This window comes from Pavona decussata, unplaced genomic scaffold (assembly GCF_977016875.1).
Source record: "Pavona decussata unplaced genomic scaffold, jaPavDecu1.1 SCAFFOLD_50, whole genome shotgun sequence".
Lineage (NCBI taxonomy): Eukaryota > Metazoa > Cnidaria > Anthozoa > Scleractinia > Agariciidae > Pavona > Pavona decussata.
The window spans coordinates 1,016,607-1,025,141 of NW_028145472.1; positions in this window are offsets into that span (position 1 = coordinate 1,016,607).

Below are 8,535 nucleotides of genomic sequence, written 5' to 3' on the forward strand. Positions count from 1 at the left end.
CTTAAAACACAATAAATCACTAAGTAATACAAAAACAAAAATTCATTTCACGTGCACTTTAAGGCAAATTTGAAAATCACTAAAGCAAACAAACGACTCGCTCTGTGTACATTCGCTGACGTGTCAACCTAACTTTTCCGCAACCATAAGCAAAAAATTTACCAGACTGATAAAACGAGATTACTTACATTGACATTGGGAAACGAGATTGACGAGAAAAACTGAGAAAAAAATAATCGAATACAGGGAAGGTTTCTGTCATGACTGCTGCTGACAGGTAAAACATTTCAAGTGGAATTTAATTTGCTTCTTGTATTGAAATAATTTGAGGAACACAAAACAGGTTCAACTGACATGGTTTGATCCCTAATTGTTTTTAACTTGCTGAAGCGTTGATATTTCTTTAGCTATTCGCTTTGGTTTTCTCACTTACATCAAAATTTTGGGCAAGCCAAAAATAAAAGAAGTCATTCCATTGGACATTTTAGCGACAGTATACAAATCGTTCTAGCCGGGGTCTTAGCGAATAATATTTCTCGTTAGAATGACACTTGTTAGGGAGAATTTTTAAATATTTGTCCTCTCAAGAATGTGATCCAACGGGAGCCTCATTATACGCAAACAAAACAAAACAGAAAACTGTCCATTACTTCAGCTTTATAAACTCATCAATAAGACAATTGCTTGAAGAATATGACAGCGTGAATTTGCTTATTGTTTTCTTCACTGGAGTAGTGAGGGGCGCACCACGGTTTCCTCTTTTTCGCGGGGGAATCTCATTAATACGCGGGGGCATAAATTAACGACGATGACGTCATGGCCTATTGTCTTGATCACGCATTATAGGATGACGTCATATTTAAGTTTAGTCTTACCAACAGGTTATGAACTGGTTTGACAGGTTTATCAATGATGTCATGCTCTATTTTTAACTTATGGCAGTCATGGTCGGTATTACCGGTTTGACAGGTTTTTGAAGTTATTTTTGGATACATGACATCATAAAGTATATTACATACATACTTTATTGTATAGCTCCCCTTGGGGGGTTTTTCTCTCATACATGAAAATAAAAATAATAATAATGAAAACAATTTACATTTGGATGATAATATAGAGAGAAAAAAAAAATACGATAATAAAAAAAACGATGAATTAAAAAATTCTTAAAAAGTCTTTTTCTAAAAAAAACGCTACGTTTTCCCGTGTTTCTGATATGCTTCAATAAATGATTGTAGATTTTTTTGCTCCACGGAAGATGAAAGCCCTTTGGCCTTTTGCAAGCCTACACTTGGGTAGTGTGAGGTCATTATTTTGCCTGGCGTTCCTTTGGTGAATTTTTGAACGGTGTTGAAGTCATTCTCAAAGATAACCGGGAGTTAGGTTGTTCATTCATTTGTATGCAGTAGTCTATTTTCATTGTCCGTAAGCGTATGAAAAAGCGATTACTGCCAAGCACATTATTCACGAATTGTGAGTTTCAGTAATAATCATACATTTTCAGTGATTCTATTTTGGATGAATTTGATCGAGATTGTGATTTTGTTGGTTATAACAGATGAAATCATACATCAGACATCGGACGCGTGTTTCGATTCACGCACCGTTACTTAAGCTATTATGTTAATTAAGTTGAGCTTTGTCGAGGATTAAACAGTAAAAACAGTCTTTTGTTGTCTTTGCTTATGAATAAGAATATTACGGTTGATCGATTCCTGGCTGCTTAAATTAATTTGCATGTTATGTTTGGCGCGCCCTGAAAAAAGTAAACACTCTCAGAATTTACTGAAAATTCTTTATTTAAATCGTTCAACAATTCAAGTACAAAGCAAAGATCTTATGACGGCGTTAATCATCTTTATCCTCTTCATCGCTAGGGGGATCGAATGTCATTTTTGATGTCCTTTCATCCTTGTGTGTGATTGCGCCACAATTTAATTAAAATTCATCCTCTTGAGAAGCCTTATATGGATGATTTCTGTGAGTTCGCCGGGATCTTCTTGAGGGACGATCATCGTCATCCAGGTAGTTTTTAAACCGAATTCGAGGTGGTTTTTTTTCTTTTCTGCGTAGGTGAGGGTGCTGTGGGAGGGGGTGTTAAGATGGACGAGGGAAGTGACGCTTCCGCGGGCGTCGCTTGTGTTGCGATTGGTTCTTGGGCAGCGGTCGCCTGTATAACCGTGGGAGTTTGGACAGCGGCCGCCTGTACAGTCACTGGTTCTTGATCTGGCATATGATTGCTAGAAATTTGTCTCTGTTCTTCAGAGTAGGGTGGATTTGATTTTTTGAGTATGGAATTCAACTGTTGTTTAAACGTCAAATACTTGTTTTGCAGCTGCATGTAATGCTTTGCTCTTTCGTCATCTCCAAGGTCTGATCGTGAGAGAAGACCATCCATTGAATCTTGTAATTTCTTCATTACTGGAACTACTGGGGGAGTCATTACGTTCTGTTGTTTGAGGTAATGTAGTAGTTCCTGCGAGATATTGTCCGGTACCGCTACGTTATCAAATCGTTCTTCGCCAGGTAGAACGTTCGTTCGCAATCTACAGTTGTCTTGAGTGGTGGTTTTAAGGTCAACTAGGAGATAACCAAAGTGCCTCTGTACGGCCTGCTCATAGTGATTAATAAAGAAATCGGTGTGCCTGGGATACATTTGCTTAGCCAGGGTCAGCACTTGAAGTTATCCCGGGGGTTCTTGAAAAGGACTAAGTAGTGACTGTTTAAGCTGATACTTCGACTGCCTTTTCCTTGATGAAATAAGTTCTGCACAATGTAAATTATGCTTAGGTTGCGATGATGGGATCCTCTTGTAAACAGGTTGACGATTCGCTTGTCTTCACCGGCATCAGCCATCTGATCATCGATCACCATAAAGTTGCGTTGGTGGGTGTCAAAATAGGAGTCATGCTCTAAATTGGAAGGAATACCTCTGATAAATTCTATACTTGGCATTATTGCCATCAATTCTAGATAAGCGGGCTGCCACTGCGAATAGCACCAAACAATCCTCTCTGGTGGTAGGTTGATTGCTCTTTGAGCCTGTTGCAACAAAGATTTTACCCAGATAGTCTTTCCTGATCCGGTCATCCCAGCAACCATACAAGTAAATGGATGTACAAATTGAAACCGCTGACACTTTTCTACAGAAAACGGCATAGCTCTGAAAGGAGTGAAACCAGCATTGCGGTGTTTAGACATCACGTGTCTTTGCATACTATCTTTTCTGCTAAAGGATTTTTCGCAGAAGGAACAGAACCAACTCATGTCATTTCGGCAAAGACTTAACGTAAATTGAAAAAAATGTCGAATGTGTCACGTTTATATAGAATTAACCCCTATTGTTTTCGCCACCACGCCCACCTCTACCACCACATTTCTGTTGTTTTCCTCCACCACCGCCACCGCCCCTCCTCCACCACCACGTTTCTATTGTTTTAACTCCACCACCAGCACATTTCTATTGTTTTCCCTCCACCACCGCCACCGCCCCCACCCCCACCACCACCTTGCTATTGTTTTAACTCCTCCACCACCACCACTACCACATTTCTATTGTTTTAACTCCACCACCACCACCACCACCACCACCACGTTTCTACTGTTTTCCCTACACCACCACCACCGCCCCCATCTCCACCACCACGTTTCTTTTGTTTTAACTCCACCACCACATTTCTATTGTTTTTTCCCTCCAGCACCTCCTCCTTCTCCTCAAGTCTATTTCTTCCCCCACATCCTACACAATAAAAGGGGAACTTACTTTCTTAAACTCATTCCATGACCATGTCTCGCGTTGTAAAGAACAACCGGGGTTTCCTTCAGCTCCTTTCTGATTGCCCTTCCAAGCAGCGTCATTTTCTCTTGAGAACAGCTACTCCACAACAGTTGCATGCGTTATTGCAAGTTATTTATAATGTACTTACAGAAAACATACCAGTGTCTGAAGAAGTTAGGGCCATATTCCGTTCGCATAAGGATGCTCTTCTAAATCTTGCTCAGCGAAATGTTCCTTACAAGACAAAGAAACGCATCCTTGTGCAAGAGGGCAGTGGGTTTATACAAGAATTACTGACCCCTGCATTCTGAAATTTGGTCATTTGTGTCCCTCTTTTAACGAGTTCTGGTCGATATGAAAAGAAAGATGGATTGGGATAAAGAGAAGGAAAGTGAAATGGAGGATTACTCAACCTCTGATGAGGAAAGTGACGAAGAAGAACCCCGGATAAAAGATGTCTTGAACAACCTTTCCAACGCCGTTTCCAGAAAGCACGCTTCTGAACTATTGCATAGTATGGCTGCTTCTAAAAATATCTTGTTCTGGACACCTAGTGGACTGTTACTCCGAAACCAGCGCGCAATACCAGTAACAAACATCTCAGAGCTGGTCGAGTATGTGTTACTCCCTCATAACGAAGATGTCGCCAAACCCCGTGCGCTCAATACTTTCCTAGATGGACTAGCAGAGCTCGGAGTGAATAAGCGACTGATCAAAAATAAAAAACTTCTAAGCGATTTGTTAGAAAAAGAAAGAGGATACCAGGATAAAGAGGACGAATCAGGTAATGAGGCTAATGATGAAAACTTGTCGGACAGCAGTGAAGAGGAGGAAACCAGTTCTGAAAATAGCCAACCTGAAGAGTCTCATAACAGCGGCCTGGAAAGTGATTGGGGAGAAGACGAGGCCGAGAATAGTAGCGACTCAGTTGAAATTTCACCCATAGCTCAGGAAAAAGTTCATGATCCGTGCCGACACTGCAACAGTTCACATGGATATGATACCGTAGTCATGAAATGTCCTAAGTGCTTTTGGGAAGATAACTGTAAAGTTTGCCCTATATGTGATCACAAGATTCCTCTTGAACGAAAGCACGCGAAGGAATCTCTCCGTCGATGTTATGATTGTGGAGCGATCACACGCAAGGATGAAAGGACACCAAAAATGACATTCTATCCCCCTAGCGATGAAGAGGATAAAGATGATTAACGCTGTCATAAGATCTTTGCTTTGTACTTGAATTGTTGAACGATTTAAATAAAGAATTTTCAGTAAATTCTGAGAGTGTTTACTTTTTCCAGTGCGCGCCAAACATAACATGCAAATTAATTTAAGCAGCCAGGAATCGATCAACCGTAATAATATTCTTATTCGGAGCAATCTGGTAAACAAAAGACAACAAAAGACTGTTTTTACTGTTTAATCCTCGACAAAGCTCAACTTAATTAACATAATAGCTTAAGTAACGGTGCGTGAATCGAAACACGCGTCCGATGTCTGATGTATGATTTCATCTGTTATAACCAACAAAATCACAATCTCGATCAAATTCATCCAAAATAGAATCACTGAAAATGTATGATTATTACTGAAACTCACAATTCGTGAATAATGTGCTTGGCAGTAATCGCTTTTTCATACGCTTACGGACAATGAAAATAGACTACTGCATACAAATGAATGAACAACCTAACTCCCGGTTATCTTTGAGAATGACTTCAACACCGTTCAAAAATTCACCAAAGGAACGCCAGGCAAAATAATGACCTCACACTACCCAAGTGTAGGCTTGCAAAAGGCCAAAGGGCTTTCATCTTCCGTGGAGCAAAAAAATCTACAATCATTTATTGAAGCATATCAGAAACACGGGAAAACGTAGCGTTTTTTTTAGAAAAAGACTTTTTAAGAATTTTTTAATTCATCGTTTTTTTTATTATCGTATTTTTTTTTTCTCTCTATATTATCATCCAAATGTAAATTGTTTTCATTATTATTATTTTTATTTTCATGTATGAGAGAAAAACCCCCCAAGGGGAGCTATACAATAAAGTATGTATGTAATATACTTTATGATGTCATGTATCCAAAAATAACTTCAAAAACCTGTCAAACCGGTAATACCGACCATGACTGCCATAAGTTAAAAATAGAGCATGACATCATTGATAAACCTGTCAAACCAGTTCATAACCTGTTGGTAAGACTAAACTTAAATATGACGTCATCCTATAATGCGTGATCAAGACATTTATGCCCCCGCGTATTAATGAGATTCCCCCGCGAAAAAGAGGAAACCGTGGTGCGCCCCTCACTACTCACTGGTCACCATACGAGATGATTTAATCAGAAGACTTAACATGCTTTCTCTGTATTTCCATATCATTTGGGAGCTTTGAGGAATATTTTAGTTTGATTTGCTTGGATGCTTCAGGATGAATATTCACTGATTATTTAATTTCGAAAATCAATCGTACGTGGCGTTTGTCTTCGATTTTCCCATGTTTGGAAAATCCTGGGCCATGTTTCATGACACAACTCAAATCGAAATATCTGAAGCGATGATGTTCCAACGAGACGAATCATTTCAGGGTGCCCTGGTTCAGATTTTGGATTATTTAGTTGTTATTACATCGTGTCTAACAACGTCTTTAATTTATTTCCTTTTAGATTTATGCTATCTCTCCGCTGAGCCATGCAGCCGCTAAAGTACTCAACGGTAAATTATATTATATGTATTCACTAAGATGCATTAAACAGTCGGTAGGATGAAATTAATTGCAGACCCAAACCTTGAACCCAAAGCTTATATAATTATTTCTGGACTTTTTTACTCACATAAAATATAATCTGTGTTAGTAGATCTCACCATCTTTTAGGTCAGTTTTGGTTTACTTGTGTATTACTTCAATCAGCCACATTAGAATAATTCATATGCACGTTTCAATGGCTTGCGACAGAACAAACGAGGCTCACTTTCTTTAATCTATGTGTGATTTCTTTAAAGCAGTAAAAAAAAAAAAAAGTGGGTACCTTAGACCTCTTTTGAAAAATTACACAGTGGCGGCAGTTTAACAGTCAGCCATTGTATACAGAAATTTTAATTAACATCAGTAGCGGAGTTTTTGTGTTAAAATGGCCCGTCCGGTAATTTCACAAGGCACGAAGATTTACATCGCTACATGCTAAATTTAAAATGAAATTCGATCTCAGTAAGACGAATCAATGTACGATAGAAAACTGCTAGCCACACTAGCTTTTCCAAATTAGTTGAAGCGTCACATTAGTCAATTAGCTTTTTGTTAAATTAATTCAGCTGCTCGAAACCAAGCATTTTGACATTCCTACATTTTTTTTTTAAATATTCGATCTCTAAAAGACAAATTAATGTACGATATACAGTGAAATGGTTAGATGCTAGCATTTCAAAAGTTTGTAAAACACTCTTTTGAAGCGTCACAAGTAGCTTTTTTGTAATTTTTTTATCAGCTCGAAACCATTGCTACATGTTTGGTTTGAAAGAAATTCTATCTCAAACAGTGTACGAAATAAAAGGTTAGCCATGTTCGCGTTTCAAAATTAGCAATACAAACACGCTTTTTTTAGAAGGTCGAACTAAGAACAGGGTTCTTAATATACATTTATTGTTAAACTGTTCACTTATTTCAAATAAACAGGAAACTTGTCAGAGTGGGCAGTCGTTTGCAATGAGGCATCAACCAATCTTCATATATGTTCTTTGCCACTAATCGCTTTTAACCTTAAATTAGTTTAAAAATTCTGACAATGTGTTCGTAAAACCCTTAGTCACTTTCGTTACCGATTAACACAGCTGAATATTATACAGAGCAATGTGTTCAATCGTTTAATTAAAAAGACTTAAAACGTCGGTAGAAAATTCAAACACATGTCAACACACCGAAGCCAACACCAGCCAGAATATAACCTTAATTACCCATTACACGGAAATTGGACTGTTTATTAGTCAAGAAAAACTGAGAACCTGGAGACAGAAAACAATTATTGCAAAAGGCGTGATTCAAAAGACAAAGAAATAAAATGGAGCTTAACTGTTCCACTTCTTGAGAAAATATACAACTGATGTGAAAACCGTAAGGTAAAGTGATAAGGGTAAGGGAAGCTTTTTGATAGTGAGAGTATTGCAACTTTGTATTTTTGTGTAGTGGAAAGATCGACCGTTGTTAGGAAGAATAAATGGTTAGGCTGTGAGGAAACCTCCTCATGGGGGAGGGGTGGAGAAGCCCTAATACAAATCACCTCTCGAAGTTCAGATTCCGGACGGAGGGAAACAAAGATATCTCACCGACTACTCTAGTCTCAATCCACAGGTATTTTATTTAAGCATTTTAAAACTTTTTGGCCTTTTTTTTTTTTTTTTTTTTTTTTCAAAAAATGACACAGTGAATCACGCCAATTTTGGAAGTACATCGTAGCAAAGCATCACAGAAGATGCCGTTCTATTGGACGATTCAGGACCAAACAAACTGTGGGGGGAGGGAGAATAGCGTTTTAAAGTTAAAATTAAAAACAAAGGTTTGGAAAAACTTGTTCTGACGAGAACCTAATTACACAAAACAAAATAGAGCTTCGTCAACTAAAACCTTCTCAAAAGTGACAAGGAAGGATTAACGAATCCGACACTGTAAGTTATCGGCAGTTTTGTTGAATGTTATTTGTTGAGGATTTCGTTTCTTTTTTTTTTTTAATGTAAATTCTAATTCTTTTTCTATTCCTCTATT